General features: G+C 37.1%; 1 protein-coding gene across 13 annotated transcripts in view; it reads left to right on the forward strand.

Moving 5' to 3' along the window:
* Nucleotides 1–27,846, forward strand: part of PEAK1 (pseudopodium enriched atypical kinase 1) — a 320,328-nt gene that overhangs the window by 31,319 nt on the left and 261,163 nt on the right. For all 13 annotated transcript variants that reach the window (XM_024128687.3, XM_055088128.1, XM_055088131.1 and 10 more), the window contains exon 2: nucleotides 26,407–26,469. The gene's annotated coding sequence lies outside the window, so the exon portion shown is untranslated. The remainder of the gene's footprint in view (nucleotides 1–26,406; nucleotides 26,470–27,846) is intronic.

Below are 27,846 nucleotides of genomic sequence, written 5' to 3' on the forward strand. Positions count from 1 at the left end.
CGCACTGTTGTGGCCCCTCCCGTTGCGGAGCACAGGCTCCGGATGCGCAGGCTCAGCAGCCATGGCTCATGGGCCTAGCCGCTCCACGGCATGTGGGCTCTTCTTGGACCGGGGCATGAACCCGTGTCCTCTGCATCGGCAGGCGGACTCTCAACTACTGCGCCACCAGGGAAGCCCCTCAGTGAGTATATTTATGCCCATTACTTTGAACTCTTTTTCAGGTAGATTGCTTAACAGTGTTTTGTTTTAGTTCTTTTTCTGAGGTTTTGTCTTGTTTTTTCAATTGGAACATATTCCTTTGTCTCCTCATTTTGCCTGATTCTCTGTTTATTTCTATGTATTGGGTATATCAGCTCTCTCTCCCAGTTTTAAATGAGTGGCCTTATTTAGGAGATGTCCTTTGGGGCTCAGAAGGGCAGTGCCACCTGGCCACCAGAGCTAGGTGCTCAACCCATATGTGGGCTGTATACACCCTACTGTTGTTGCCAGGGGCTGCTGGTGGGCAGGCCTGACTTCTGGACTTGCTGTGTGGCCCTGAAGCAGCTGCTGTGGGGTGCTGGTGGGCATGGTTATTGCTTGGCTGGCTGTGAGGTCTGGCCAAGACACAGGGGTGGGTAGGGTTCTCATTGGGGCATGCCCACTGGTGCTTTCAGGTTAGGTGGAGGATTCTAAAATGGCGCTTGCCAGTGCTGATATTAGCAGGGTAGACTGAAATCGCATAAATGGCTCCTGCTAGTGACTCAGTCCCTGGGAAGTATCCTAACTGGTTCCTGCCTCTCCGGCAGTTGCTTCAAGATTAATAAATATGTCCCTTTCACTTATGGTCCATGGGCTTTCCAGTCTGTTGTTTTTGCACTGGTTTTCAGGTACAGTGAATTTATGCGTGAGCCCTTTAAGAGTACATTTTCTGTTCCCTGAAGCTCTGTAGTTTTCCTGGACATATTCTCTGTTGATTTTCAAAGCCAGGTCTTTTGAGGGCTCGTATTTCCTGTGCAGGACCTAGGGGTTGGTGTGGAGCTCAAATCCCTTACCCCTGAGGGAAAAGATTTGTTCTTTTGTGATCCCCCCCAATTGTGAATCACTGTGGCTGGGGTATGGGTTTTTCCTTGGTGAGACTGTCTCTACCTCTATTCCCCATCTCAATGATGTCCTTTTACCCTTTGTTGTGGAGTTTCTGTTTATCCAGTTTTCAGGTCCCTTTCTGAGGGAATTATTCCATACGTAGTTGTAGATTTGTTGTGTTCATCAGAGGAGGTGAGTTTAGGATCTTCCTACACCACCACCTTCAACCCTTTCAAAGTTAACTTTTATTGTAGAAAAAATTGGAACAATATAGAATAAGTAAATAAGAGGAAATCTGTTATTATTCTGCCCTCCAGGGATAATCAGTACTAATAATTTGTTGCCTCCCCCCACCACTTTTTTTTAGCATGTATTGCTTTTCAAAATACGTAGTTGACATCATACTGTATATTGTAGAGATACGGTTAATGTATCAGCATAGTCAGTGCAGTAAGCAGGTGAGAGGATTCAGGGCTAAGACTGGCTGAGGAGACGGTACATTCATGCTCACCAGGAGGTGCTTTTCATTTAGAGGAATTGGTATGTTTCTTTTTTTTCATATGGCTAAATTTGAATAACTTACATGCATGTTTGAAGCAGCTCCACTTTTTAATAATCTCTTATCCTACTTTTTTTCTGATAACATATTATGGACATTTTCCCGTATCAAAAAATCCTACTTTTTTCCCACTCCATCTTTACCATCTGATAGACTGAGAACTGGCAGTGATACAGGATATATTAGTTGAATAGGCCCTTGATAGTCTAAAAGAATATGTCTCACATCTCTTGGGTATATCTTAAAATTGTGCTGTCCAATAGAAATGATGTATGCTACATATGTAATTTCAAATTTTATAGTAGCCACATTTTAAAAAGTACAAAGAAAATAGGTGAAATTAATTTTAATGATATATTTTGTTTAGTCCAGTATAACTAAAATATTATCATTGCAACATATATTCAATATAAAACATTATTGAGCTGTTTTATAGTCTTTTTTTTCTTATTAAGCCTTCAAACTCCAGTTTATATTTTCCACTTACAGCACATATCAATTCAGACTAGCCACATTTCAAGTGCTCCATAGTTACATGTGGCTAGTATTAGCACAGTCCTAGAGCAGGAGTCCCCAACCCCTAGGCCACAGACCAGTACTGGTCCATGGCCTCTTAGGAGCAAGACTGCACAGCAGGAGGTGAGTGGTGGGCGAGTGAGCGAAGCTTCATCTGCCACTCCCCATTGCTCTCATTACCGCCAGAACCATCCCCTCTTCCCCACCCCGACCCATCCATGGAAAAATTGTCTTCCATGAAACCTGTCCCTCGTGCCAAAAAGGTTGGGGACTGCTGTCCTGGAGTATATTATTTTCCCCATAAGATGTGATAAGATAGCACTTTGCAGGTACTCTAGAGAGGGGTGTAAAGAGAAGAAAATAGCAAAGCCAGGGTGCACCGTGGATGCTGAGTACTCATTTTGGTGTCTCATGAAATTTTAAAACTTTGCCTCAATAAAATTACATATTCCTGTACTTACAGATCTTCATGTTACATAATAATGTTAAATTTGTAGTTGCCCAGAGGTTTACTGGGTCTAATACTTGAAGTAATTCTCAGATAGTAAGATCAAATCCATATACTAAGGATTTTGGATAACAAAGAGTTTGCAAGAGTTTAAGACCTGAGGAGAAATAAATTTTTATTGATCCTGCACAGAAAACCTTTATGAAGTGAGTAACAAAGACATATGCACATGTACGTGTTACATATGCATATATAAATTATATATCTATATATATTTATACACACATGCACCCATTTATCATAATCCTTATCATTACTCTCAAGAAACAGTAGCAATTAAAATCATTCTCTTCTCTTTAAAATGAATTTGTGACATGATAAGAAAGATGTAGCATGACCAGGAACATTCCTAAGGTTAGTGATATAAACTGAATGTATAATATAAAGTAGAAGAATATTGAAAAAGCTTTGCTTTAATTTAGTTTGTGATCATGTGACAAAAAAAAATTCCTTAACATCTCTAAGCTTTATTTTGTTCTGTAAGATGGAGATAATCCTGCCCTTTTCTCTTTTATTCTATTCTATTCTATTCTATTTTATCTATGTATCTATCTATTTATTTATTTATTTATGGCTGTGTTGGGTCTTCATTGCTGTGTGCAGGTTTTCTCTAGTTGTGGTGTGAGCAGCGGCTACTCTTCATTGCGGTGTGCCGGCTTCTCATTGCGGTGGCTTCTCTTGTTGCGGTGCACAGGCTCTAGGTGTGTGGGCTTCAGTAATTGTGGCACGCGGGCTTCAATAGTTGTGGCTCATTGGCTCTAGAGCGCAGGCTCAGTAGTTGTGGTGCACGGGCTTAGTTGCTCCATGGCATGTGGGATCTTCCCGGACCAGGGCTTGAACCCGTGTCCCCTGCATGGCAGGCGGATTCTTAACCACTGAGTCACCAGGGAAGTGCCCCAATCCTGCCCTTTTTTCTTAATATAATTTTGATTATGAAATTGGATGAATGAAGGCTGAAGGGACGTACCTTATTTGTCACCATGATTTAGTATAGGGTCTGACATGCTGATACCCTATAAATATTGAATTCAAAGGCTGGATATATATAAAAGAACTTTCTAAACTGAGAATCCTACAAGTGGAAGCTATTATTTTTACTGTACTTCCTTTGTACTATTTCTTCTTATTTAAGTTATTTACTGGAATATGAGAAGTGTAATAATTAATATTTGCCTATACAATCAATGAATAGGATTGCCCATTGTGGTTGTATTTTTCCATACTATTAATATTTTATTTGTCAAATTTTGTTTTAAACACTATATATATTTCTAAAGTACGTTATAATTATTTTATTTTAAAAGATGTTTAGCACTTAAATATCTTTACATCTGTTAAGAGTATACAGTTAGAAATTTTGCTTTTATTGTGAGATAGACATGACTGTTTTTACTGTGCCCAATCTTTATCAGCTTAAAAATAAGACTAATTGAGACACAAATGCAAGCTCATTGAATGCCAAAATTGTGGAGGCAAAGGAGCAATATTTAAATTACTCGACTATGGTCTAGTAACTAGAAAATGACTCCAATAAGAAGAATGGCTTTCTTGGGACTTCCCTGGTGGCACAGTGGTTAAGAATCCACCTGCCAGCGCAGGAGACACAGGTTTGAGCCCTGGTCTGGGAAGATCCCACATGCCGTGGAGCAACTAAGCCCGTGGGCCACAACTATTGAGCCTGCACTCTAGAGCCCACGAGCCACAACTGCTGAGCCCACGCATGGCCACTACTGAAGCCCTCATGCTCTAGGGCCTGCATGCCGCAACTACTGAGCCTGTGTGCTGCAACTACTGAAGCCCGCCCGTCTAGAGCCCGTGCTCCACAACAAGAGAAGCCACTGCAATGAGAAGCCCACGCACGGCAATGAAGAGTAGCCCCTGCTCGCTGCAACTAGAGAAAGCCCGTGCGCAGCAATGAAGACCCAATGCAGCCAACAAAATAAAAAAATAATTTTAAAAAATGGCTTTCTTATTTCTATAATGATGGGAGAAACTCCATCTTTTTCCTCTACAAGGGATGCAGCACTTCATAAATGCTTAGTGTGGAACTAAAACAAAATCATAATGAAAGAGCAAGTAATGTTCACCCAGAACAGCATTTCAAAGTGATCTTCAGGAAAACATTAGCTTTTTCTAGCATCAGTTCTGAGTTTCTGTAACTGCACGCTTACTGAACCGTCTGTAGCAATTAAAAATTTAGATATTTCCCATTTTTAGGGTATATTTCTCCATTTCTAGGGTTATTTCCCATTTTCAGGGTATATTTCTTTTATCTATTATGCATGAAGGAAGCAACCTCCATGTGAGATAGCATGTGCAGTGTGACATATGCCTCGTTGTTTCCTGGGAGTAAGTGAGGAACTTTAGGGAGCAGCTGAATGTTGGCCGTGTACTAGGACACCATTAACTAAATGATACTCTCTGGGAGTAGTAGGAATAGTTTTCTGTTTTCATTATATTCCCCCACTTCCACCTTCACCCCAAAACTTTGAGTATCTTTGGGTATTTGGTAATAGAAAGATAACAAGTCACGCTTGATTTTTTTTTCTTTTTCCCCACATGACAGTAAATATTAAAATTTTTGATGAGAAGAAATACAGTGCATGTTACTAAAACATATATGCAGTGACAGTGTAGACCAGTTGGCCAAATGAAAAATGAGTGATCTATTGATGAAATGAAATGATTTGCCTTAGTTCAAGGCAGGGAACAGGGAACTAGCTCCTTCTCTTCCCTTGTTGATCTTTCCCCCTGATGGCTAGATATGCATTTTTTTAGGTAGTTCTGTTATGAGAAATTCTCTGCTTATTTCTATTCCATTCTGAATTTTACTGTTTGGTTTTACTGTGCTCAGGCATAAGGGCAAGAGGATTGAAATCTTGTCCTTTTTCTTTAATTTCGTTTCTTATGTATCTTGCATCTGCTCATTCTTCGCTTAGAAAATACTAATAATAATTGGTTAAAACAAGAAGTTTACTTCATAACTGCTAATTGTAATCTAGTTCTGAATAATTTTTTTATTAGGCCCTTAAAAATTTGAATCCAAATCAACAAAAGCTCCCAAGAACAGTAAACTAGCACATTTAATATATACCAAATTGTAGCTCATGCATTTGACAATATGCTCTGCATTAAGTTTTGGTTCTTTGATGTTAGTGTCTGACTGATGAGTTCAAATGAATAATAATCTGTGAAAAATAAAAAAAATATATTCCTAGCTTATTTGGGAATGTAGTTGAGCCATGAGCTACAACTTTTGTGTTGAGTTTTTAAAGAAGCAGAAGAAAAGGAACATGATTTTAGTCACATGAGTACTTTTCATACCCTTAACAGTTATATTATGACTAGAGCAGATTGACTGTCAATTGCTGATTGATATTTCAATTGCTGGTCCTTAGATATCATTTCTGGGAAGATATTGAGAGAATAAGAAGACAATATATTCTTAAGGTTGAGTGCTATAGTTGAACCACTGCTTGAATTGCCAGCAAATTGAACTGTTCAGAGGAAAAGAAATGGTATGTATATATAGCAAAACTTTTCTCTAGGGAAGAAAAAAGAGGTGCTCATTTTTATAAGATGATTATTTTGGAGATAGTTTGCAGTTTAGGATATTGTGAACTGTTAATCTGTAAAGCACATTTATAATAAATGAGTTACAGGGTATATCTGAAAGCAGTTTTTATAGTATCTAACCTAGTTCCAGTAGCTTAGAGTATATATTTTGAAAGTAGTATAGGATTTCTTTCTCTGATCTACTCCTTTTAGAGTTTAATTTTTCCAAGTTCCTGCCATTTATTGTATAATGTTTTGTTGGGTCTAAATGCCATGTCACGTTTCTCCAAAGAAGACATACAGTTGACCAAGAAGCACATGAAAAGATGCTCAGCATTGCTAATTACTAGAGAAATGCAAATCAAAACTACAATGAGACATCACCTCACACCAGTCAGAATGGCCATGATTAAAAAGTCTACAGGGACTTCCCTGGCAGTCCAGTGGTTAAGTTTCTGTGCTTCCACTGCGGGGGGTGCGGGTTCGATCCCTGGTTGGGGAACTAAGATCCTGCGTGCTGCATAGTGTGGCCAAAAAAAAAAAAAAAAAGTCTGTAAACAGCAAATGCTAGAGAAGGTGAGGAGAAAAGGGAACCCTCCTGTGCTGTTGGTGGGAATGTAAATTGGTACAGCCACAATGGAGAACAGTATAGTGGTTCCTTAAAAAACTGAAAATAGAGCTACCATATGATCCAGCAATCCCACTCCTGGGCATATATATCCATAGAAAACCATACTTCGAAAAGATACATGCACCCCAATGTTCATTGCAGCACTATTTACAATAGCCAAGACATGGAAGCAACCTAAATGTCCATCGACAGATGAATGGATAAAGAAGATGTAATGGAATATTACTCAGCCATAAAAAAAGAATGAAATAACGCCATTTGCAGCAACATAGATGGACTTAGAGATTATCATAGTAAGTGAAGTATGTCAGGCAGAGAAAGACAAATATATGATATCACTTATATGTGAAATTTAAAAAGTGATACAAATGAACTTATTTACAAAATAGAAACAGACTCACAGACTTAGAAAACAAACTTATGGTTACCAAAGAGGAAAGGTTGGGGGAGGGATAAATTAGGAGGTTAGGATTAACATACATGCACTATTATATAATCAACAAGGACCTAGTGTATAGCACAGTAAACTCTACTCCATATGCTGTAATAACCTATATGGGAAAAGAATAGATATATGTATATGTATAACTAAATCATTTTGCTGTACACCTGAAACTAATACAACATTGTAAATCAACTATATTCTAACAGAAAATAAAAATTATATTAAGAAATGCTATGTCATTTATTCTGACTATTCAAACAAGATTGTTCCTTTCTGTAGGAATGTTAAGGACCAAATGCCTAATTTTGGATGTTTATTTGGTTTTAGAGACAGTTAAAAATTTTTTTTAAATTAAACAAGTAATAGATGAATAATATCTCAGAAGAAATCAAATGATACTGCAATATATAGAAAAAGGAGCCAAATTCCTCCTGCATATCTCTCCCTTTCTTTATTTGCCTCCCAGGGGTAATCACTGCAGTCAGCTTGATATCTTTCCAGATCTTTTATTCTGTGTGCGTGTGTGCAGTTTTATTTTGTCTCTATTTTTAACATGTTGCATACGTTGTTCTGCATTTTATCCTCTGTGCCAATATAGAATATCTTTTCATGTCACTACATATAGTTCTGAGTCATTCTTTAACTGCTACATAGTATTCCTTAGCATAGTTATTATAGTTTAAGTTTATTACATCTTTTGAAAAATTAAACACGATCCTCTTGAAATAGACCCATTGTGTGCAAGCTTAGAGCTTTTAATCTGGAAATGGTGAAAACCACTTGGTTTCTTTAATTTTGTTCTCTAAGTAGGCAGAACACATTAAGTTTTTTATCAGAACTGTGGGAGGAAGCAAAAATTGGTTAATCCATAGTTGGATTACTTCAACTTCTTTTTAAAATGCCTGGATTGTGTCATACTGTCGTAGGTGTCTAGGTATATGATTTAATGCAATTGAAACTGAGTTGCACTTGCATCACTGAGTTTCCACTTGGAGTTGGGGAGAACAAAAATGATTACAGTTTTTCTGCAGTGAGACAGAATGGATAAAAGCAGCTTATATTTAAGCTATATAGATCTTCTTTGATGAATGTGACCAGAAAGAAAGCCCATCCATGAAGGTAGGAGCCCTGTATTTTCCTGTTCAATGTTAGATCCCCTGCACCTCCCATTGTGCCTAGTGTGACAAAGACAGGAAGATGTATGAATGAGTGAATGAGTGCATAAATGCCATATATATGAAGCATGTCAGTCTTTGAGCCATGAGTTGAAAATAACCCAGCAGTTAAGGCTGCAGAGATTGGCCTTGAATTGCATTGGTATTAACACATCTATCATGCTGAGCACCTAAGCTGTTTGATAAATTATCAGAAATTTGAGTTATTTTGGTCTCCTGCTATGCTTTACTTTCTTTTATAAGTACTGTTTCTCTTTTTTTCAGGTGGATTAGCATATCTAAGTTATTATCTAAGTTACATTTACTTAGGTAAACTTTGGCCAAACCATTCAAAATGAACAATCATGATGAGTAGTTTTTGGTGTGTCTCCCACCAGTGGTTCCTATTTTAATTATTTCCCTATTGAGGATGATTGCTGTTTTTCGTTCAGCTTAGAAAGAAGCACTTTTTGAGTGCCTGCCTTGTAACAGGGCTGATGGTAGATGCTGGGGTTCAAAAAAATGAATGAAGTGCCTTCTTGCATCTCAGTGTCCAGAGGGGAATACAAAGTGCAATTGTAGGAATATATGCTGAACCAGAATTTTGTGATTTGGTGTCAGTTTGGCCATTCTGAGATTGAGACAGTCTGTAGGCCTGGAGCTTAAAGTATCTCTAACTTCATCATGTTTTACATTCTGGCATTATTACTTAAGGAGAACCTACAGGTGAATAACCAGTTTTTAGTATGTATGTGGTGTTCTCTCCTCCCTCTTTCAATTTCTTGTGTATGAACTGCTCTGTCAGAGCAAAGACTATAAGCCATGTCTGGCCTCAGCTTCCACCTGCTATTGGAAAAAGAACTTGTCTCCCATTATCATTTCTTTGATGTTGTTTGTTATCCTTTTTCCTTGTATTAGTTTGAACACTGATATTAACATTGTCAAGATACGGCAGAATTTAGGATCCTCTGCTAGTGATTTCTTTTCCCTATTTTGGGAGGAGGTCCTAAAAAGAGAAAAACAATCCAAGCTTCTATGTCTTTGTCCTTTCCCTTTCTCCCTTCAGGTACTTGCAGGTGGGCACTGTTATCTCAGCCTGAGGTGGAAACAGTGCCATCCAACTATATTGCTTTTCATTTCAAGTTGGCAGCAGCTTTGGCAGCAGTGCAGTAGTTTGGCCTGGTGTTCCAAGTTGTAGTTGAAAAGATTCCAGCATTCATGCCATTTAGAGTAATAGAGCCCAGTTACCTCACATCTTTTTTCCACCCTGAATTTAGGATGGTGCCAGCACCCTTTCCTCTTGTATTTGGAGTCGACCTTTATAGGGACTCCAAATATAGGGTCCATATAGACCCATATTTCTGTGACCCTAGAATTGAAGCTCCATGAGTGTAGGACCTCTATATTCCAGCACTTAACATAGTGCCTGGACAGTATGTGAACAACCCTACCCAGAAGACTGAGTGAATCTTTAGTGCATAGATCTTTTCAGAGCAAGGGGTTGTGTTCCTATTCTTTATGTGAAGCTTTGTTGATTCCTTATAGTCCAGCAATAGCATGATGGGGCTGGACTGTCTCATAACCAGTATCATTTGCTGGGCTACTAAGAAAATTCCTGTTGCTCGGCTTACCCAGGGTTAAGAGGAGAGGTTCTAAATGAAGTCTTCTTCTGGCACTTGGTTTTGGGATCTGAGGTCCTTGTGACATTAAACGAAAATCCTTGTGCAAGATTTTAGAGACTAGCCTTTTGGGTGTATCCACAGAGGCAGAAGTTCTTATCTTTTCAGTTGTGGCATGGTGCAGAGTTTCTGGAATTTCCCAGGGTACCTGTCCACTAGGTTATGTCCCAGCAAAGCTGAGATGCAGTTTATTTTTGTGTTTAAGAGCTGAGGATCTGCAGCCAGACCTCCTTGTTGGAATCTTGGCACTGTCATTTCTCTTATGTGTGATCTTCAGCAAGTTACTTATTTTGCATCTCAGTTACCTCATGTGTAAAATGGGAATAAAATAGTACCTAATATATAATGTCATTTGAGGAGTAATATAGGCAAAGGGCTTAGAACATGCCTGGTGTATAGTACCACTGTTCAATAAATATTAATATTTACTTATTTGATGCAGAGAAAATTCATACCTATTTTAACTCATTTTCACTCTAATGTGCTTTCCTGAAAAGGGTGAGAAGGCAAAGAGGTGCAGCTGACGTTCTGAGAATCTCACACAGGAGGTGTGTGGAGGCGTGTGGAGGCCCATGGAGGTGTTTTGAGCATATGATGGCACATAACATCAGCTTCTAATGCCCTCATCCATCAGCATGTGTAAGGTGGAAAACAGTAGAGAACCTTTGATCTGGGGGGCTCTAATTATCCCCATAGCAGACCATGCTCAATTTGACAGTGTCATGATTTTTAATATTTGAAAGTTCCAGAATTGCAACTATGGGATGTAACCCTTTCTTTTTCTACCTCTCTCCTGCTTTTGCTTATACAGTTGAGTGAATACTATGCTCTACTTCCCACACAGATACCCAAATAGCTCTGACTGCTGAAATATTAGGTATCTTACTGTCAGCACATAACTTGTGTTATGAAATTTTCACTGTTACCTGGGTTTGAATCCCAGCTCTGCTAAGCTTCAGGGTCTTTTTGTTTCTTTTGTTTGTTAAACAGGATAAAAGTATCCACGTCATAGGATTGTTGTGAGAGTTAATGATGAATACAAAACACTAAGCATAGTGTGCATACGGGCATGTAGTAAGTCTCAAATATTAGTTGCAGAGTTAATATATCTGTCAGCATCATCACTGTGGTCATTGCTTTTCCATGTTTTAAATCAGCAGTGAAAGGCAAACTCGCACTAATCCTCATTTCTGCTTGGAATTGGGAAACTAAATGAAATATAGCTACTCTGCTTGACATGTACGGTAACCTTTCTTTTGCAGTCAAGATTTTACTGCCTTCAAGGGTGTACATATAGGAATTGTGGAACACAGTAAACCCTGAGAGTTGGCTTTCCTGGTCCTGCATTCCAGCTTCTTTCTACCCAAATGTTGTAGCCCAGTTTTCCATTACACACTCACTTTGATGGCTTCTCCATTAAAATTGCAGTAATGTAATCTGTATTTTGTCCTTGAAGTGAGGCCAGAATTAGGAAGTACATGCAGTGCTTTTGGTAGGAAAGTTCTGTAATGGCCTATGAGATAATTACTTTGATAATAACACACAAATTTTTTTATGTATAACCACCAGTTTATTAAATACTGTTTACCACTTATCATCCTAGATTTGTTACATTTCTTTTCCTTTAATTTGAAAAACATCCCTGCATGATGGGTGGTATCATCTCCCATTTACAAATGAGAAAATGGAGGCTCAGAAAGGTTAAACAATTTGTCTAAGATTGCACAGCTGTTTAGCGAGACAGAGTTGATTCACTCCACAGATTTTTTTTTCCCTTCAAAATTAGAAAGTTGAATCCCCAAAATTAGGGTCAAAATTTTTCCTAGAGAAACTTATAAATGGTATGACTAAATAAAGAGAATAGGTAAAAGAAAGTAAATAGATGGAAAGAAAGTGTGAAGAAGGTTAAGTTGATATTGTGGATCAACTATAAAAGACAGGAAGCTGAAAATATCATTGAAGTGCCTCTGGAATTGAAACAATTCTTAGAAGTCAGTTGTCCTATATGATAGAGGATTTTTTTTTTTTTGATAGTGTCGCATTTTAACTTGGAGATTCAGAATTAAAAGTTAAAAATATATCTAGAGCAGAGGGTGAAAATAATATTATCAGTGGAAAGGAAAATGTAGTAATAGAAATGTTATGTATATTTAATAGAAAAGTGATCTAGATAAGGTGTATCGAGATAAAGATATATGGGCTAAGTGGGGGTTTAATGTAGATATGGTTCAGAGAAGGCTAATTACAAACATTGTTTGATTCAGGGAGAGAAGATTCAGGTAAGCATTCTGGAGTTTGTTGCCATAGTGTTAAATTATATCTTTCTAGAAATGAGATTCCATTGTGAGGCCTTCTGTTTTTTATTTGGAATTTGTTTTAATCAGGGGGCAAGGAGGTAAACGCTGAATAACTACTGCAACTCTGAGGAGGTATTTGTAATACACTAAGGGTTCAGAAGTGAATTTCATTACCTGTATATTAAGCACATCATATCTGTCACTCTGAGGCTTTAGCTTTTACCTAAGAGGCCCACCTTCCTTATTTAACATTTTCATGTGTTTAAACCCCAGCAAGACGTTCAAATTATGCATCTTCAACTTACCTATATCCAGCTGCATATACTTAAGATGTACTAAATATACCCACTTGCTAACATTCACTTACAGGGGATAAATGGCTTGACCTCCCTTCCCCATCAACAAGCTCTTTTCTGGCTTCTGAGTTTGTCAGGGAGGTTCTCATCTATATGGCTGCCCAGGCACCAAAATACTGAGGTCACTTTTGATTCATCAACTCCTCATCTTGGTATCTTGCCAAGTCTCGTAGTTCTTCCTTTGGAATGTATTGTTTGTCCCTTTCTGTTCATCACTACTAGTTGAATTTTTTCCTATTTTCTCTATAGAGGAAAAGATAGTTGTTTCTTGTTTTTCAAGAATTCCCATAAGGCTCTCCAAGTAATTTTTGAAAGACATCTTTCTGGATAGTGCCTTTCTTTTTTTGCTTTAGTTATTTCACCTTAGTTTTGCGGCTAGAGTATGTCACTGGAGAGTTAGCTCCCTATCGGAACTGTAAGTTTCAGTTCTGCTAAAGGAGGAGACCATAGGCATTGGCGTTAGTCAGGGGTGGCATAAGAGGAGTTGAAAACATCAGCTGCTAACAGTAATAAAATCACTTTCCTTATGTGATTGTTTTGAATTTGAAAAACAAATTCATCTATTTTGTCTTAAACCAAAGGTAAAATATGTTTGAAGACAAATATGTGCTATGTACTATGAGGGAATTTCTACCTTACAAAATTATTTTTGGAGCAAGTTAATTATGTTTACACCTGGGTTATCTGAGAGGATGGTAAAGTATATGATCATTTTATTTTAAAAGTGTTGATGTATTTTTGTTTTCAAGAAGAATGAGTTTTATAATTTATTAATTTAAGCGGGCAGTGTTTTTGTAGAAAAGATTACCAGGAATATAATTGGGCCTTAATGGCAATTTTCTTGTTGGGAATACTAAAAAGGAGGAGATAATTTTTGTTGGAGGCTTGATCTATGTTGAGAACACAGCGACAGTCAGAAGGGCATTAGGAATGTTTACTAATTTATATGTCTGCAGTTTATTCAGAGTCAACAAGTTGACTATATTTTGTTCAGATAGATTCTTTAAAGATTGTTGGTAAATGACTCCTTCCCCATCACTGATTTCCAGTGTATTTATGTTGTGCAACAAACTATACATGACTTTTCAGTTGAGGTATTACATTAATGAGGCACTGAGTTTGCAGTTCAGTAGGAATCTAGACAGAGTGGTGTAGTGGAAAAGTTGTCTGACATGATTGATGACTAGCTGTAGGACATGAGGGAAGCCACACTTCTCTCTTGGCTTCGATTTCCACTCTGTAGTATAAGAATTAAACTGAGGACCCTTCCAGCTCTGAGTCTCTGATTTTTGTGGTGCCACTCAAGTCACTTTTGAAGTGTTTTCTTGGAGAGGAGGTGTTTGTTCCATAGACTTTTCTGGTCTCTCAAAGCCAGCCTAAATGTTCTGGAGTGTTGGAAATTTTTTTTCTCTGTTTGAAGTTACATGACCTAAACAGATACTGAACTTTGACCATAGTATTAGCTTTGTGCTACCAACAGCATTTTAGCAAGAGCAGGATTGTTCCCAAACTAGAAATCTATTATAATTCAAATGTTGACGTAGAAGGGCTTCAAACACTTTGTTTTACATAGAGCCATTCTTATGAATATCTGGGATGCTCATTCTAATAATAACTGCAGTATGTATAATGAGGTATAGTTAAGAGCATGGACACTGGAGCTGTACTTCCTGGCCCACATCTGGCTCTGCCCCTTGCTCATTTTGTGACTTTGAGCAAGTTTTAATGACAGTACCTACCCAATAGGTTTGCTGAGGATTGAATATATGCCTGGCCTATGGTTCTATATATACTTAGGTGCTACTATGTATTAATTAGTTTTACATTCCAGGGTTCAGGCGCTCCTACGATATCTCCTTTAATCATCATCATAATACTATGAAAGTAGTACCATCATTATCCTCATGAAGAGACGGAGGCTCAGAGAGGTTAAATAACTTGCATCACATAGGAAATAGGTGCTAGAGTCATGAAACTAGTAGGTCTTTCTGACTCATTCCAAAACCCAGGCTCCTTCCTTATTTATGTATACTGCTCTAAGCCCAGTCTTTGGAAATTCTAAATGCTGTTAATTACTTTCTGGGCTTTGACTTAAGGAGGCAATTGGTGAGGCCAAAGGCCCAGATAGCATCTGAATGCCTCTTCTATCACCAGGAAAAAATGATGTGTTTTTCAGGCCTCAGGGTTTTCTGTGAATTGTTTTTGTACAATGTGTTTTTGTTTTTTTTTTTTTTGTCCATCTCCTCTGCAGACTGAGGCAGTATCAGCACCCAGTCCCATATAGGCTTTGTTTGACAATGATCTTGGGGAGTATCTGGGCTGGATTAGAAAAGACTCCTTTGCTAGGTCTATCCTTGACAGAGGAGAGTGAAAATTGTAACATACAAAAATAATTGCAGTGAAGGTAATAACCTGAGCATCCATATAACTCTCCCTTTATTCACCAGATATTTTTTGAATATCTAGGTATCTGACATTTTAATCTAGGGTTTAGATCTTGGATTTTTCATTTGAAAACTTAAAAATGGCTTTACAGTGAAACAGCCTCATTGAAAATTTAACACCGATTATTCTGTATTTACAAAACTTTAAACTGCATTTGTTTGAACTACCTATAGCCATTTTTGTTTTTTGTCTCTTGAAAATCCTTTAACAGAAATAATGGCACACAAATAGGCTTCTCTCATTACTGAACCTCCTATGACAATACCATACTTAATGCTGAGTAATAGTGATTAGGATGGTGCTGGGTGTAGACGTTTTGCATTTTGAGTCTGAGAAGATTTTAGCTTCATCTGAGTTGCTGAGTCAACTCTGCTTTGTTCAGTATTTCAGAACAGTATCTTATACATGGGTTCCAATAGTATAAATATTAAAGAGTGAATTTCATTTAAGAAGTTCTGTAGGGCTTCCCTGGTGGCGCAGTGGTTGCGCGTCCGCCTGCCGATGCAGGGGAACCGGGTTCGCGGCCCGGTCTGGGATCCCACATGCCGCGGAGCTGCTGGGACAACAGAGGGAGGCCTGCATACCACAAAAAAAAAAAAAAAAAAAAAAAGAAGTTCTGTAAGTACTCTGTCACTTTCATTTCATAGACAGGTGAACAGTGGAGATAATGGTGAGTTAATTTTATCCAGTTTATTTTGAAAAAGTTCTGGTGTAGGTAATTTTTTTCTGTAAAGGCCTAGAGAGTAAATATTTTAGGTTTTGTGGGTCATATGATCTCTGTCACAACTCATGTTGTCTCTACTCAACTCTGCCTTTGTAGAGCACAAGTAGCCATAGCAAAACATAACCATATGGGTGTGACTATGTTTCAATAAAACTTTATTTATGTAGACCTATTTTAATACTCTTGAATGGATCTGGTGGAGGGTCCAGTGAAGACACTTATTTGATGAAAACAGTTGTTTAGCTTCTGGCAAAGTTGCCTGCCAACTTATAAAGGAGGCACAATAGTGATTATATAAAAACAAAAGCAGTGTTTTGAAATATCATGGCTGCTAAGGACCAATCTCACAGGAATTCTCTTTCCAAAATGGCATAATTTTGCTCTCAGTGAAAGCTTATAAAAGAGTCTTGAATAATGTATTATTAATTTGGAAGCTATTACTTGTTCAGTTACATGTGCAGGTTTTTAGTTTTATTTGTACATTTAAAAATGATAAATGGAAAATTCAATACCATTAAAGAGAGGAGAACTACTCAATACTTAAGTAGATATTTGCCAAACACATTTTGAGTTGAGTTTCTATTTTTAACTGACATACTGACTTAAGTTTGCCAAAACCTGATTGCATTTGGAAGGAAAATGGCATTGTTGCTATTTCCTCTGCCCGAGAACATCTGAAACAGGCAACTGGCAGCAGGGAAGAGTGAAGGAGAGGGCAAAAATATAATACTTTGTGAGCATGTTTTGTGTGTGTGTGTGTGTGGGGGGGGTGTTTGGTACTAAATTTCAAATCTAGTTAGGTTGTATTTTCTTTCACTCTGATCTTTAGAGTACCTAGTTTATTTTCTACATTCTCTATCCCCCTCAAGTAAATAAAGGAAATTCCATCTCATTACGATTAGAATGAGTTCAGTAACATATCTTTATTTTTGAGGTATGGTAATAAATCATTTTGTTAGATTTTAACCTTCTGATTCAAGTTGACTAATATTCTTATTTGTGATCTGTATTTTAAAAAGTTTAATTCTAAGTATGTTCCCTTCAGTGAGTAGTAATTCTGTTTCAGAACAAGAGTAATGGACTTAAGGTGTACCAAATGGCTTAGAAAACATTTTAAAATAGTAACTTCACAACTACTACATTTTAGACCTTAATGTGTAGACAGAATAGGTTAAATAGATTAACCAAAGTCATTCTGAAAAGCAAAGTAACACCCATATGAGTATTTTATCTTAGATTACATTTTGTGCTTTTATTAGAACCATTGATTTGGTAAAAGCTCTCAACGTAGTATTATTATAGAAACTTTTGAGTATGGGGTTGCAACAGACTTGAGGTTTGTCACCAATTTCAGGCTATAGCTGGGTGTAGTTTTGGATGGTGTTTTGTTTGAAGCTGCTATTTGTTTGTTTTACACTATTGGCATTGGGGTGTCATGCAGCCCTAGTCTGAATCCCTAGTAGGAAAGTTTTTTGTTTTTTTTTTAAACATCTTTATTGGAGTATAATTGCTTTACAATGGTGTGTTAGTTTCTGCTTTATAACAAAGTGAATCAGTTATACATATACATATGTCCCCATATCTCTTCCCTCTTGTGTCTCCCTCCCTCCCACTCACCCTCCCTATCCCACCCCTCTAGGTGGTCACAAAGCACGGAGCTGATCTCCCTGTGCTATGCGGCTACTTCCCGCTAGCTATCTATTTTACGTTTGGTAGTGTATATATGTCCATGAAACTCTCTTACTTTGTCCCAGCTTACCATTCCCCCTCCCCATATCCTCAGGTCCATTCTCTCGTATGTCTGCATCTTTATTCTTATCTTGCGCCTAGGTTCTTCATGACCATTATTTTTTTTTTTTTTTTAGATTCCATATATGTGTTAGCATACGGTATTTGTTTTTCTCTTTCTGACTTAACTTCACTCTGTATGACAGACTCTGGGTCCATCCACCTCACTACAAATAACTCAATTTCATTCCTTTTTATGGCTGAGTAATATTCCATTGTATATATGTGCCACATCTTCTTTATCCATTCCTCTGTTGATGGACACTTAGGTTGCTTCCATGTCCTGGCTATTGTAAATAGAGCTGCAATGAACATTTTGGTACCCTAGTAGGAAAGTTTTGAACAGGGTTCTGAGGAGTGTAGTTGTCAGATTTTGATGTATCCTTTAACAATTATCCTACCTAAAAAGATCAAGGGAACATGGAATTGGATGTTGCAAGTTTTAACTCTGATGTTTTTTCTGAAGGCAGATATTTCCTATTGCAGTGTGGATACCATTCTCTATTTAAAATAATGACATAAACTGGTTTGATATTTCAGCTTTTTGATCATTCAGAAGCTGTTGTATGAATATATTTTCCAAGTAGATACAGAGAACATTTTAAGTGAAGTTCTTTTTTTTTAGCAAGATTATGAATATTCATAAAAGTTCCTTTTTTGGTCAGATTGACTTTTGGTCAGATTGACCCATCAAGCCTTATAATGGAAAAACTTCCATTTGTATTTAATTTCAGTTGGATTCTCTTTTAAGAAGCTAATAACCACATTCTAAATGTGCTTAAACCTGTCGAGTTAATAGGAAATATACTGAGGATTCTTAGACAGCAAACCAAAATACAAAAAGAAGGGGAAGAAACCTCAGATGTACATCTTGATGGAGTAGATTGAATACTGTTATATAGAAAGAACACAGCACTGGGAACTAATGATTATTTTAGTACCTATAATGTACGAAACTAATTCACTAGTTTGGGAATTGAAATACCCTCTGAGAAGTTTGGTAGAGATGTGCATAAAGGAGGGAGCCTATTTCAGACTTGGTGTGGGTTAGGGGAGGAATGTGTTTCATGAGGGTCCAAGAGGAGGCATGTCAAGAAATTATTTCTAAGAGAGAGCAGGAGCTCAACGTAGCCATGCCAGCAGGGGTAAAAGTGTGTTCTATGAAGAAAAGTGGAATGAGCTAAGGCATGGAGGTATGAGAAAACGTTGAACACTGGGCATCTGTATTCATTCAGTAGATATGGTGATAAATGAGGAAGTGGAAAGTGGTGTGGTGAAGGATGAGGTTGAAAAGGATTGTTGGGTTTTAAATACTAAGGACCTTATTTACCAGGCAATAGCGTCAGAACTTTGCCTTGACTGTGGCAGGGAGTCCCTGAAGGAAGCTTAGATTCACATCCTCTTTGATTTATTAGCTGTGTTTATTACCGCTCTTGCCCCACTAATGTGTTAAAACAACAACAACCACAAAGGAGGATGGAGTCTAGTTTGAAAGCTGTGTGATTTTTTTTTTGTTATTACTACATTAGGAAGTTTTAAAAAATTTTTATTATATCCAATGCCAGAGAAAATATGAGTTATCTTAAAGCTCTGAGATTAGGAGTTTAAAGCTCTTGGCTCTGATTCTGATTTCATTACTAATTTTGGCAGAGCATTTAGTCTCTTTTAGTCTCATATCCAGGTCAGATAAAATTAGGTTCTTGGACCCTTGTTTCTGCCCTGGTCCTGTTTATGAAGATGGGGGTGGGGATGGAGGTGGGTGCTCATGGAGAAGGCAGGCAAGCAAGCTGATTTCCATCCATAATGGTTAAATGAGTACTTCTGAAATTATTCCTTCTAGGGTATTTTGGCAGAAAATGCCAGGACAGTAGGACATTGTAATTGAGAAGGATGATTTCCTGGTGGTTGAATTTCAGGCGCTCTGTAACCTGGGTAGAAAATGAAGACCTTAAGACCTCACAAGTGAACTCTTAAAGTTCCCTTTCTTCTATCAGACAAATTAAGAAAATAATAATTTGCATCTACCTTATTCCCAGGATGAACTGAACTTGTAATAGAAAGGTGAAATTTGTTGGTAATGTCAGGTTCAGCTCTTCTCCATCAGTCATTGTCTTATTCTGTATGGACCAGTTATCATCTCATGTTGAGTTGGTCTACTTGTTTCCATTATCTCCCAGCTGCAGTCCCAGATTGTTTTGTCATGTTATTAATCTTCTTTTTTTAAAAATTGTTGTTGGAGTATAGTTGATTTACAATGTTGTGTTAGTTTCAGGTGTACAGCAAAGTTACATATCTACATATATCCACTCTTTTTAAAATTCTTTCCCCATATAGGCCATTACAGAGTATTGAGTAGAGTTCCTTGTGCTATACAGTAGGCCTTTATTAGTTATCTATTTTATAGGTAGTAGTGTGTATATGTCATTCCCAATCTCCCAGTTTATCCCCCCTTTCCCAAATCTTCTTAAAACACGATTCATTATGTTATTCCCTTAATTTAAAAATCCATACTACCATTTAAAAATTTATTTATTTATTTATTTATTGGTCTATTTGAGTTCCTTAGAATCTCTGTAATATTCTCTGTGAATGGGGAGAGGAAAGCTTGGGATGTGCTGGGGAATTGAGTCTGACCTAATAAAACAAATTGTATTATTAATTTGTATTGTCTAAATAAAACTTTTTTTCCTTTGGCAAACATCCTTCAATCTAAAGTTACCTAAGGCATAAGTCCCTCATAGAAGGTCGTGTGATTGGAGGTAGATAGTCTTAGGTTGGTGAACATGGTCTTCCAGGGTTTCCAGCAACACACCTATCCATTTGCTGTTTGTAATAGTAGGGGAATGCCTGTCTTTGAGGACAAACAATTGTTAACTTAATAATTGATTTTCTCTTATCTCTTTGATATTTGAACTATGTAAAGCACCTTGCATTCTATCTGGTATAGTATATAGTTACTCAGTAGTGGTAGCTACTGTTACTATTAACTTAACCTATTCATTGTATACAGTTGCTGTTTAAATTCATTTGGTTGTGCTAATAGCCAAGATAATTTACATGGTTGTTTCAAATTAGGATTAGTGAGACTTTAAAAGCATTTATTAACATTAAAATCATTACAGGGCTTCCCTGGTGGCACAGTGGTTGAGAATCTGCCTGCTAATGCAGGGGACACGGGTTCGAGCCCTGGTCTGGGAGGATCCCACATGCCGCGGAGCAGCTAGGCCCGTGAGCCACAGCTACTGAGCCTGCGCATCTGGAGCCTGTGCTCCGCAACAAGAGAGGCCACGATAGTGAGAGGCCCGCACACCGCGATGAAGAGTGGCCCCCGCTTGCCACAACTAGAGAAAGCCCTCGTACAGAAACGAAGACCCAACACAGCAAAAATAAATGAATAAATTAATAAACTCCTACCCCCAACATCTTCTTTAAAAAAAAATCATTATAGTATTGTTTTCTCTTCTCTTGTTTCTAATTTAATAACTACCAAAAAAAAATTCAGGCTGGTTTTCCTCGATTTGTTCTAAATATTACATGATGCTTTTTGTTTGAGATTTTGTTGCCTTCTAGAATTTTTCATTAGCAGCTATGTATGTTGAGCAGCCTTGTTTTACTAAAGATTGACAACTAATGGGACAATGTGAAATTAGATAATTAAGCTTCTCTTGTAGAAAATGTTGCTATTATTCTTCCTTGCATCATGATTTTTATAATACTTAAATTTTATAACTCTCAAACTCCCTATAGGATGACTGAAAGATGATTTTCCTACCAGAAAGTAAGTGGCCTAAAATGATCGGTATATCACCACTTATAAGTTCAAAATTCTTATTAAAGCTCCATATTCATCCTTCTTTCAGCTATACATCTTCTACCTTATGGATTTTTTAAAGATTCTGTCACTACCTTAGTAGTGTTCTGAGTAGCTTGACTTTAATGTGCTGTGTATTTTACTGATGACTTTCAAAAAATTATCATGCATTTAAAAAAAAACTAAATTTATTTATTTATTTTTGGCTGTATTGGGTCTTTGTTGCTGTGCGCGGGCTTTCTCTAGTTGTGTTGAGTGGGGGCTACTCTTCGTTGTGGTGCGCAGCCTTCTCACTGTGGTGGTTTCTCTTGTTGCGGAGCACGGGCTCTAGACACGCGGGCTTCAGTAGTTGTGGCATGCGGGCTCAGTAGTTTTGGCTTGCAGGCTCCAGAGCGCAGGCTCAGTAGTTGTGGCACACAGGATTAGTTGATCCACGGCATGTGGGATCTTCCTGGACCAGGGCTCGAACCCGTGTCCCCTGCATTGGCAGGCGGATTCTTAACCACTGCGCCACCAGGGAAGTCCTATCATGCATTATTGAACATTTAATTATTAAATTAGAAAGATGATAACTTAAAATCTGATTTTACATATTCAGTAAATTCCTGTGATTAGAAAATTCTCTCATGGTGTTCTACTTATAATTAATATACCAAGTAAAACTAATTAGAAGTATCTCAAACCCCTGGCAAAATCTGTAATTAGACATGTGATTCATAATTAACTGACTCTTCTTATTCTTGCCTTTTCCTCTCCATTTGAATTAATTACTTGTGTTCTTCCTTAGTGATACCTGTCTTCATGTTCAAGACACTGATTAGAGTTCAGTGATCACTGCGGTATTTTTATAGAGAGTATGGTTTTTATAAGAACTTTGTTTTTAAACTTTGCTTAATAATGTAAAAAAACAAAACCAAACTTTGAATCATATGCTCTTTAAAGTATCACACTGAAGATTTTTGCCCACATTGTCAAATTAAGCATTTATTTTATCAGAGGCTGAAGACAAGCATAGAAAATAGGCAGACTTGACCACTTTTCCTGTCTTGTTCTTAAGGACCTGGATGTCTCTTGCCAGTCTGATCACTGTCTGCATAATTTTGACAGCATACCCATTGACCTTGGGTCATTGAGTAGAGCTGGTATTAATTCATTCATTATTTTGATAAAAAACAGTTCATTAATGGTCTACCATATGCTAGGCTTTGGGTGCAAAGAGGCAGGAATGATATTCAGAGTATTTGTCAGTCACTACAACACAGACACCAGGCAATCAAGATGGCCATAGCACTGGATTCAGTGTCTTGAAGGACCCCTGCATTCTTTATACTGCATCAGGCTTTGCTGCTTTTGTTGTTGAGCTGGCGAGGAGGTGGTGGTGACGGTGGGAAGACTGGGCCATCAGCAGGTACCTTAGAGCTGGTGAAGTTTGGGGCAGTGACTGTTTGCCACACCATGTTACGGAAGTATTTCAGCACAACCCTTAAGGCTGTACTGGTGTATACCAGCTGAATATTAGCTCTGCCAAGAGGTGTTCAGTTCTCTGATTGTAGAGTCAGAGTTACTACCCAGTTTGAGAAGTACTTAATGGAAGTGTATAGACAGTACATAGGGGAAGGTTTGCATGAGCTTTTGGGGGAAAACTAGTAAAGACTTCTATGGTGACTAGAAATTTGCCATAGTCAGATTTGAGGAGGAGGTTCTAACCAAGCTGAGGGGAAAATAGCATTTGCAAAGGCAAAGGAGTGTGAAAGAGCATGGTGGATTCAGGCATGAACAAACAGAGATGGAAGATGAAGATGTCTTTCTCTGACCTTTGATTTTTTAAGCTGAATAAATATATATTAAGACCACATTTGTACCTTTGAAATTGCTCCATTTTTGGTAAAGAACTGCTAGACTGTTTGATACTTAGTTTCTTTAACTATCTCTAAATTATTTTAGGTGTAGGGAAAGAAGGGAGAATAGGAATTTGTTACAGTTCAGGGCTATACTAAAGATTGATAGAGCAAGAGTGCAATGAAAAAACTTCTCTGCTGATTCACTGAGAGGCTTCTAATGAGCAAACACAAACTCAAACAGATTGAGGATGGTAGTTTTCTTTTTTTAATGACATAAAACTGTTGCCCATGAGGCTTTTTGGTTGACATCATGAAACTAATTTTGCTTAATAACTGTGGAGGCCTACAAATTCAAACGTGCGGAAAAGGAAGTAAATTACTGGCCTGTCAGATTCCTGTTGCCTATCATCTTTTATCTGAATAGCAGCTTTTGTTTCCAGACTGTCAGGAGCAAGTATGTGGACCCCTTCAATGTTGTATTTGTATATGCTTGAATAATTCAATTCAGAGCCATCTAAATATAGCAAATCTACAACAGTGAAAATGCTGTATCTTCTTACACTTGTGTAACTTAGGCAACATGTCTATGGATGTCTCTTCTCATTTCTGAGAGCTCTTGAGATATGTCAAGGATTTGTAGTGGTGTAAGTTCTACTTTTATTGTCAGAGTTGATGACTCACACCTTTGAAATATAATGAACTCATATGGACAGCAGAATAAACATTTACTCTGTGACTGTTCAACTCAATAAATGATTTGAAAGCACCCACTATGTGCTAGGAATTGTGTGGAATACAAAGGTGAACTACTGGCATTTTTCTGGGTATCAAATTATGTAATTTTTCCCCTCAAGCTATATTTAGTAAAAATGACTGTTTTGATGGTGTATGTGTGTAGCGTAACAACAAAGGCTACAGTAAAGGCTTGAGTTACTGGTAAACAGATTATTTGCTTCAAGGAGTGTTTTGAAATAATGGTTTAAGTTCTTTTATGGCTTCATTTTTTACAGCATTTTCAATTAATGTTACTTATTTTCTTTCTACTTCCCATTATTCTGAATAATTAGAAATGAGGAGTATTTTCTGTGAAATATATATTAAATCCCAATATTAATTCAACAAGTATTTAGATAGCATCTACTAGGCCCTAGGTATGGAGTGAGCTGAATAGCAAAGTTTGCTACCCATAGAATAAAATTACTCAGTAGAAAGGAAGCTAAAATAATAAAAACGTGAAAACTTTCAGCTCTTTTGGTAAGCTTAATGTTATGAAAATAACAGTCATCCTTAAATGCACAGAATTTACATTTGGTTTTGCAGGTATGTTGTATTTTTGTTGTTCACAAAGGCTATCGAAAAACTTAAGAAGGTGTAGACTGTCTACTTTTTGAATACTGATTACCTTAACCAGCATATTACATCTGTGTTTTTCTTTTTACTTATTTCATATTGTGGGTAGCCCAGTTACTTTAGAAATTAAGGACATTCTGTATTCTATCACTTGGCTAGAGCCAGATCTAGGGAAACAAAAAGATGGTGAGAATCCTTGCTGTAACAAATTGCCCCTTTTGTACCTTTGTTCATTCCATTTCCACTTCCTGGAAAGCTCCCTTTTCTTATCAAAGGCTTTCCCAAAACCTTACCTAAACATTTCCCTTGACATTTTACTCTTTGGAATTGCTATAACATTTTGTTTGTTGCACCTTTTGGGATATTTATTTTTTACTTTTTTTGTATGTACCCGAACTATGTTTTCTATTGAATTATAAGCTTCTTGATGGTGTCATGAATATTGAATTGGGCCATGAACTTTTAGTTTATTTCCAGTTCTTTACAGTCATAAATGTGCTATGATATAAATCTTTGGATTTTTTATTATTTAGGACAGAGTTCCGAGAGAGAAGTTACTAGGTCAAAGGTTTTGAACTTTTTAAAACTCTTGTGTATTGCAAAATTGCTTTGCAGAAAGACTTTACCTATTTACACTACCATAATAGTGGTATGTGCAAAGATGCCCATTATATTGTATCATTATATTACTATAATTATGTTATTATATTACATTATAATTTGTAGCTATCAGTATAGCTGTAGATTATGGTATAGTAACAATCCCCAAAATCTCAGTGGTTTAATACAACAATGTTTATTTTTTGCTCGTGCTACATGTCTAACACATATCAGCAGGGGGTCTTCTCTCTCTCTTTGGAGTCATTTAGTGAACCATCTTGATCAGAGCTCCATCTGGTTACTTCCTTCCATAATCACTGCAGCAGTGGGTAGGTCTTCCAGTTGTGTACTGGTTCCTAAAGCTTATGCCTAGTAATATCTCATATCATGTCTATGTACATTTTAGTGGCTAAAGCAAGTCATGTAGCCAGAACTAAGTTGAAACAGGGCAGTGAAGTGCAGTTCTACTGTGAGTCTAGGAAGGAGGAGGACTGGAACAGCACTAATAACTAACATCTTATTTAAAAAACAACTCAAATTTTATTGATGAAAGATGATATCTCAATTTGATTTCCTTTGCCAATGTAGGTGAAATTTTCATAACTTATTAGCCATTTGTTTTATTTAATCTTCCCTTTTACTTGTTTTATAAACACATGCTGTTGGTTTACTTTTACATTTCCAGATTTTTGAATTCTTGTCGTTTTTGTGAGGATAGGAGGTCATGGTGGTGGTATTATGGGGAGTGCAGCCTTTTAGAAAATGCCTTCTGTTTTGAAAACTTGAGCAGGTGAACAAAAATTATTTTTCTTGAATTGATCCCCCTCACCCTTGTTAATATAGTATATGTTTTGATAAGTTTTATATTTCAAGATTTGTCAAAATGTTTAAATAATTTTAGACAATAGAAAGTCTAGCAGAATTAAGATCCTTGACAGAAGCCTTTTACAGGCCTCTAAAGAACAACTTGAGCACAAAATTTTAGGGGGTAAACGATCAAGTTAGGGTTCTCCTCTTGAAAAAATGAAGTTCCCTACTCAGATTTAGTCATATTAACCATGTCTTTTTCCTTTTTTTCAATTCAGTATCTGCCTAAACTGGAAGTTATGCTGTAGAGATTTCTTTGTGGATTTGTCTGAAAACCTAAGGTGAGATATTTTATAAATGAATTTGCCTTTTAAGATATATTTTATAATGAGAAATAATGTTTCTGAAAATTTTAAGGCATTAAAAATTTAATGTCTTTTCCTCTGAGAGTTTTAATAGGAGGAAAATACTATTTATTATAAAGCTACATATATAGCATGCTTATTTTTAGTTTGTAGGACATTTGATTGAAACAAATGAAGCTGGTTCTAGCAATTAAAATAGTTTTGAGTGAATTTTTCTTTTGTTTCTTATACTCAAAGTTTGGAGTTCACACTGCTGTTCCCTGACACGCACTTGAGAAAGATATTGGCATTATAATCTGATATTCTTGAAGGCAAACCTTCAATTAGTTAAGTCATAGATTACAACAACTGGTAAATATTTTAATAGTTCAGTTATTAAGAGTTTTCTACCACTCTGTTCTCCTGGAGTTGATTATTTTCTCTAGTTCCCTCTGTTTAAGGGAGGGGTTTTATAAAATAAGGATATATCCTTTAGTATGTTAGTGTTTGGTTTCTATAGATAGCATTCCACTCTAAAGATAGTATCATACCTCTTTCCCTTTTCTTATATGTCTTGGCTCAAATCTTCTTCATCTTTTAATTTTTTAAATGTACCATTATAAGTCCATCATCTGGTCTTTCCACCTTGAGTCCAGCTGCTCTCTAAGCCATTCTTGTCACACTTACGAGGGTGCTTTTTCTAAAAGATAAATGTCATCATGTTAGTCCATGACTCAGAATCCTTCAGTACCTTTACAGTGTTCAAAGGATATTTTAGACTCCTACAGAGCAGTATTGTCTGCTTTATATCCATTTTTCCATCTCACTAGTGCTCGAGGAATGTTAGGAGCTAACAGCTTTACTGAGAAATAATTTACATACCATGAAATTCATCCATTTATTTAAATTTGATGTAATTTATTGTATTTACAGCGTTATGCAACTATCACCACAGTCTAATTCTAGAATATTTTCATCACTTCAAAGAGACATCAGAACTCATTAGCAGTCACTATCCATTCCTCTCTCTACTCAGTCCCTGGCAGCTACTAATCTACTTTCTCTCTATAGAGCTGCTTATTCTGGACATTTCATATAAATGGAATTGTACAGTATGTGGTCTTTTGTGACTTATCTCTTCCATTTAGCATAAAGTTTTCAAGGTTCATCCATGGTTCATCATGAACCAGTACTTCATTCCTTTTTATGGCTAAATAATATTCTATTTTATGTGTCAGGAGTTTAGCTGAGCTTGTGAGAGAGAAGTGGGTTTGGGGGCAGGGGTAAGCGCTGAGCTTCCAGGTGTCAAGGTAGCTGATTAAAAACATTCCAAAATGAAAGTAACATTCTAGTCTTTATTCACTTACTGAGATA

This window comes from Physeter macrocephalus, chromosome 11 (assembly GCF_002837175.3).
Source record: "Physeter macrocephalus isolate SW-GA chromosome 11, ASM283717v5, whole genome shotgun sequence".
Taxonomy (NCBI): domain Eukaryota; kingdom Metazoa; phylum Chordata; class Mammalia; order Artiodactyla; family Physeteridae; genus Physeter; species Physeter macrocephalus.